We start from the raw sequence: 7,540 nt of genomic DNA on the forward strand, positions 1-7,540 counted from the left end.
ATTCTGACAATGTTCATCTGAACTACAAAAGGCGTCCCAAAAGTTATGCACAGTCATCTCTAACTTTCAAATTTTTTGCTGGAGGAGAACGAAATTATTTGTGAACATGCTTGGAACATTTAGCTACAAATTTAGCCTACTCAATGTAGCCGCCATCATCTGTAGCGCATCTGGACCAAGGTCCTTTCCATGATGTAAAAGAATGTTGGTAAAATTCTATGGATTGACTTATACACCGTCACTTGACACAGAAGAAAAGGTCTTCCTCACTATCAAATGTTTTAATATGCAGGTAGGTCTTCAGACGACCAAACTCAGACTGAGCCAAGTTCGGACAATAGGGAGGATGAGGAACAATTTTCCAACACATTTTCCTGATTTTCTCCTGTGTCATAAGGGCTGTATGGGGTTTGGCATTGTCATCGTGTAGACTGATGAGCTGACCCTGAAGCTGTGGTCTGTGGGTCTTGATGGCACGTCGCAGCTTGTTCCATAACAAATGTTAAAGGTCCCGGTTAATTCTGGAGCTAAGGTCCTAAACCTCGATGAAAATGACACCACACTGATCCTAGAAGAAGGAGACCATCAGCTTTCGGCCTGCTGTTCGTGAATGTCTTTGTTTCTTCTTCCGAAGGGAACCCGTATGATGACACTCCATGGTTGGTGTTTTGCTCTCAGGTTCAGACAAAATCAACCAAGTTTCATCCTGGGTAATGACGCCGTCAAAACCCTGTTTCCATACTTCAGTAAAAGTCTTCATGAGACCGAAGCACACATACTTCCTCATCATTTTCATTTCTGTTGTCAATATTATAGGCACCCAACGTGCTCAGACTTTTCTGTACCCTAGTGACTGCACCAGTGATACCACACTACCCAATGACAAACGAATTATTTGAGCAAGCTGTCACGACGTCACACATCTGTCATTTTGGATGATTTGATCAACCGTCTCCTGATTGACATCGCTTACTGCCGTCGATGGTCTACCGCATCGTGGATTGTCCAGTAGAGAGAAATCACCTTCTTTCAACCTATGCAACCAACGCTTGATACTGCTGCGATCCACTGTGTCCTCCCCATAAACAGGGAGCAACTTCTTGTGAATCGATGTGGAAGAGGCATCGCCGGTCTTGGAGAGGACCTCCATTGCCGACCGTTGTTTCAACCTGACATCTACTTCTCGGTCCTTTATGACTCACCTGTAAATAAAAGAAAATACTTTTATATACCAACATATATCTAAATGTTCGATGCATGTTCACAAAAAATTTTATTCTTCTCATGCAAAAAATAAAAGGTTAGAGACGTCTGTGCAAAAAATTTTTAACCCCCTTTGCAAATGAGTGAAACTCTGACGTGCAACATTGGAAATCCGAAGAAACAGAAACTTGAAACATCGATAATATGGTGGAACTGAAGAATGTAAAAATTACGTACGAATGTATGAAGTCCCAAATCAGAGGAAGAACTGTTCACATGTGTGTGAAATCTTATGGGACTTAACTGCTAAGGTTACACACTCCTTTACCTAAATTAACCTAAGGACAAACACACACATCTATGCCCGAGGGAGGACTCGAACCTCCGCCGGGACCACCCGCACAGTCCATAACTGCAGCGCCCCAGACCGCTCGGCTAATCCCGCGCGGTGGAGGAACTGTTTATCACATAACAATACTACTATACTGGAGTCTGAAAGTTGGCAACAGAATTGCTAGTTTGCGCCATTGGCGTCCGCACAGTGTCTGGCTCACGCAGTGGTGTGTGCCCACTGAGGCACGTCTCCAGCAGTTCTGTACCACGAGCGCCCGAGCCGCTGAAACGTAGGATGGCCGTCGGCAGCCACACGGCACACTTACAATACGAGCCACTTCGCTACTTGACGTTTACGCAGACGCCGCCATGTCACCGCTCGACCCCATCGTTCGTTCTTTATTTCAGAGAGAGCCTCTCCCTTGTTGACGTTTACAGCTGGATTCTGTTCCTGCTGCATTATTTGTACTGATTCTTTGTGCACCTAGAGAAATACAAGTTAAGTATATCTTCTCATTACTGTGTTCACTTGTTTGCCAATCATTTCTGCTTGTCATCAGCTTTCCCAAGACGACAATTGCCGCACGCCACTGTAGCCCAGGGATTCTGACCGTTGTGTACGACACAATAGTACAAGTCAGAGGGATATTTGCTGCACCATTAAGGAATGCTTAATTCGAGCCTTGGTGGAGCAATAGAGGGGAAAGCACAATAGTTACTCGAAAACTAGATATTTCAAAACACTTTATACAGTGCATGTGATATTGTAGTTACGTACTCATGATGCCTAGACATGATAAGGGGTAGCAAGCCACCACGCTATTTGAAGAAATATTACCTGGAAGTATCTTGTTAGATTAGTGGAAGTTGATTATTCTAGATACATACCTCGGAATGCACAGTGATCCTGTAACGATAGAGAATGGAACACAAATAGGGAAATAAGGAAGAACAATACAATGGCGTCGCTAACGCAAGTTATAAATGAAAATATGTGTTCCATTTCCTGACACAGAATGATCTCTAAGCAGTGAAGTCTGTTCCAGTGAGTGTAGGCGCTTTTTCATGAAGAAACATGTCAGGCCCAAAGTAATCTCAATCAGACTGAACCGCAAAAGATACATATGCAACGGCCAGTGCAATATAACAAGCCAAAGACCCTTGTCGTGACTCAGTAACGTCAAATTTTTGTTATATTTATACATGGGCTGTTTAGGTTTTTATGTTGGTAACGCCACGTAGCGCTCTGTATGAAAATCACTGGCTGTGCTGTGTGCAGTCTGTGGCTGGTTAGCATAGTTGTAATATTCGCTAGTGTAGTGTTGTGCAGTTGGCTGTTAACAGTGCGTAGCGTTGCGCAGTTGGAGGTGAGGCGCCAGCATTGGTGGATGTGGGGAGAGAAATGTGCGGAGTTTTGAGAGCGGATGATCTGGACGTGTGTCCATCAGAGACAGTAAATTTGTAAGACTGGATGTCATGAACTGCTATATGAGTTTTGAACACTATTAAGGTAAATACATTGTTTGTTCTGTATCAAAATCTTTCATTTGCTAACTATGCCTATCAGTAGTTAGTGCCTTCAGTAGTTTCAATCTTTTATTTAGCTGGCAGTAGTGGCGCTGCCTGTATTGCAGTAGTTCGAGTAGCAAAGATTTTTGTGAGGTAAGTGATTGGTGAAAAGTATAGGTTAATGTTAGTCAGGGCCATTCTTTTGTAGGGATTATTGAAAGTCAGTTTAAGCACAGACATTTATAATTCTTTTTTTTTTTTTTTTAAGGGGACGCTTCATATGTCGACCCTTAGCCGAGGATACCTCACTGGAATCTTCTGATTTTGTCTTGTAGTTTGTGTAATTAGTGTAGCTATTGTAGATTGCTAGCTCGTAATTATAGAGAGAATTTCCATTGTAGTTGTAGTTTTTCATTGTTGTACAGTAAAACAGTTGTGGCATGCATGTAGATTTGCACCAAGTACTTCGCAGCTACGCTTGCAATTACCTAGATATTATTTTCAGTGCTATGTTAATGTGTTTTCTTATTTTTGCTCTTCAAATTGTGCTTTTCTTGATATCGTGTGAAATACGTGATACTTATGGCGTGGGAAAAACGTAACAGTAGGCTCCAGAAAACTGAGATATGAGCGTGAAGACGAAATCAGTGTGTTAGCGCCACCGTGTAATGAATTGACTAATGTTCAACATAGTAATTTGGTAATTGTGCATAGGGAAATGGAGCGGGCTGCAAATAATGGTGTAGGCAGTGAAACAATTAGTGAACAGGGAAGCATTATCGATCGATCGGTCGGCAACAGCTCGCCTCAGGAAATCCGAAATGACAGGACACAATCTTGCATATACTGTAGGTTCAGGTTTTGCGTCCTCACCGTTTTCTCAAATAAGTCAATACACATTTTCTGCCTTTCAAAATGCGAATATTGCCGGTTAAAATGCACTGCCGAATAGCACTGAGGAACATGTTTCAGACACCAGTGTATTGTTATTACAGAGAATGCAACAAATGGGACAAAGGCTACAAAAGTTAGACGCAACGCTTGAACAAAATCAGAAACAAATGGGACAAAATCTTCAAACGTTAGACACAATGGAACAAAATCTTCAAAATTTAGACACCACGCTTGAACAAACACGTGAAGATTTAACTACTGAGTTACATAAAATCAAATCGAAATGTCAAAAAGCCTGTAATGACGCGTCATGAAAATGCATTATGGAATTACGAAGCAGCCATAAAGGAACTGCAAACTATTGTTCATGAAAATCACAACACCTTGCAAGCTAAAATTGACTCAGTTGCATCTACCGATTCGGTTACGCAATTTGCAACAACTCAGGAAAACTTAAAGGACACGATTTCAACACAAATGGACACTCTGAAACTTGGTTCAGAAAGACACACTGAGGAAATCAGTTCACTATCGGAGAAAGTAGCCGATCTTTCGGATCAGTTCACTAACTTATCTACAAAGGTAAATGATGATCTGAATGACACAAGACCTGTAGCCATCACTGACACAGAAGAGTATGAACAAATTAAGAAATTCAAACAAAATCAGATTCAAATTAATACGCAACACAAAAGAGAAATCCGGGAAAAACAAGATTAGTTGGCACAAGTAATACTAGAATCACATATATCAGAGGACACTCGCTCTCCAACATGGGAAGAGGGACTTAGAAATACGGAAAAGCCACAAAATAATAACACAGGGCATTTCAGAAATTATGAAAGGAATTGGCAAGGTACACCAAATTTTGGGATGGAACGGCCAAAAACAAGTCACAATGCCCGATATGTGAATCGCCGACATGATGATTTTGACTATAAGCTGTTCATTACTACACGTAAATTCAAAATATTTAAAAATTCTGGCAACGACATTCATCCACAAGTATGGCTCCATCAATTCTCTCATTGTTTTCCTCCCAACTGGTCTTTGGAGCACAGGTTATAATTTAAGAGTGGCTACTTAGAGAATGAACCAGTTGTAAGAATGCGATCGGTGGTTCACGATTGTCACAGTCAAGGATAATTTTATAATGCCTTTCTCTCAGCATACTGGTCTCAAGCTACACAAGTCCGAGTAAAACATAGCATCATAATGATGCAACTTTTCAAACAATCTGAATTCATCAGTCTTGTGAAATATTTTGAAGACATGTTGCACAAGAATCAGTACCTGTCAAACCCAGACAGCCCCTCATAACTCATCCGCATTTGCTTAATCAAATTGCCTGAACATTTAGGACACATTATTTTGGCAGGACGTTGCAAAGACGACATTGAAGCTTTTCAGGGAATGTTACAAGAATTGGAAATTGACTCTGACAATCGCGGAACGCGAAAACAGGAGCACAACAATTACAGGTCACATCCGTCACAATTCCGCGATGACAGAAATAATAACTGGACACGACGAGGCTATTCTTACAACGTAAATCGAGACCAAAACAGACACCACCCCTATGGCAAAGTAGTAATAATTACATGGAAAATCACCAGTCGGCGGTAATGACTATCACAGAGACAATCAGAGAAAGAAACAATATGGGAACCAAAATAATTATTATCAAGGGAGTCAGAATAACTTCAGAAGCATCAGTTAAGCGCGCAGTTACTATTCAGAGAGAAATTCTCTACCACGTGACCGACAAGAAATTAATTACATAAATTACCGAAATGATGACAGACGATATAATCATAACGACAGACCTGAATTTCATCAGAACTGGCGGGATTCAAACATGTCAGGGCTCTCTCGACAAAGTGAATTTGTAGAAGTTAGATTACCAAATCCCTATACCGACGAGCGCCAACAAAGAGACAATAGACAATGACTCACACCGCAGGCAGCCACGTGCGCCGGCTGGCTCAGAGAAAAATAACATAGACGCTAACCTTGAGAAAAATTCCTGTATTCCTTACCGACGTATACCGCATGATAATTGCATTCACGTTCAAACTCTGAGTACTGTGAAGAGTAAAGGATTGCACCACATTTCACATGTTAAACCGTTTATTGAGAGATAATCTGTTTTTTTTTTAACTTAGTCTTTGTTATAAAATTTTTCACTTCAAATTAGTAGTACTGTTTGTCTCACTTATAAACTGTTAAAATGCAACTATGTTTTAAAATAAACTATCCAGTTTAGAACCCAGGGAACATATTTAGACAGTAATTAAGGATCCATTGTTATAATGAAAAGACGACACAGTGTTATTGTGTGTGAACATTCTTGCTTGTTAGCTGCCCGACTATGTAATGACTATAAAGCTTACATACTCAGAACATCTGCACACAACAATACGCTGCTTTCACTCTGTTAATACTCGGCAGAAATCAAACTTGCATTTGGATCTGACTTCCTTAACTCTTGTGCAAAAAGGTGTGGAGTATACTGCTGCATCCATTTTCAATCAGCTGCCACTCGAATTCCAAAATCTTTGCAGTAATTCACGTGCTTTCAAATTGAAACTGAAGAGTTTCCTCATGGGTCACTCCTTCTATTCTGTCAAGGAGTTCCTTGAAAAATTAAGATGATTCTCATTGTATTGCTGATAGCGTTTGCTTAAACTTATGGACTGATTTTCTTTCAGGTTCATGAACATTTATTTTTATCTGTTATTACTTTTTATGTTGTAAGTTAATGTAGTGACACGTTCCATGACCTTGGAGATTTGTTCCTCAATTTGGTCCTACGGAACTTGACATTTGAATAAATAAATAAAAATAAACATATACTGGTACTGCAAATGAGATTTTAATACAATATTTTCGTTTACTTGAAAATACATTCTGGATTTAAAGTACTTTCTGAGAGATACCAAATAACACAGTGGTTAGTTTATATGACTGCTTCACAATTATATCAGGACGCTACTAATGAGTGACAATTTAGGTTGTTGGTTTTGCAGTGTATTTGTTTTACATCTGCACAGTTTTTCTGTATTATTCTGGAAAGTGAAACATGTTTTAGTAGTACCTTATGTGGTATAGCTACAATGAGACAGCCTTTTGCATATCACAACAATACAGTACAGTACAGTACTTTCTTCATCACAGCAATAAGCGTAATAGCTACGATATCGATACGCAAAGCATTTCACTTTGTTTATGATGAGGTGAGTACATTGACTTCAGCAGAACTTTGCTTACAGAGGACGATAACTACGACACTTCCACAGAATTATCTTACAGCAAGACGCACATTTAGTGCTACAGGACACGCATTTGAGCTATTAATTTTGTACTTAAAATATTTATTTTTAAAGATTTTTGGAATTACAAAGAAAGCTTTCCGTGATACATTTCATTCCATTGAAATAATTACATTAATTAATTACATTAATCCTCAGGGGGGTACACGCTTACTTTGTGTACCATGTGTCTGGCAAGCACAAGGAGCCCTAGCTCATATGTGTTTGCTTATACAACTTTATACATCGGAACCATATTTCTGTAACACATAAATTACACAGCTATATGA

The sequence above is a fragment of the Schistocerca gregaria genome, chromosome 2 (genome assembly GCF_023897955.1).
Source record: "Schistocerca gregaria isolate iqSchGreg1 chromosome 2, iqSchGreg1.2, whole genome shotgun sequence".
In the NCBI taxonomy this organism is placed as follows: domain Eukaryota; kingdom Metazoa; phylum Arthropoda; class Insecta; order Orthoptera; family Acrididae; genus Schistocerca; species Schistocerca gregaria.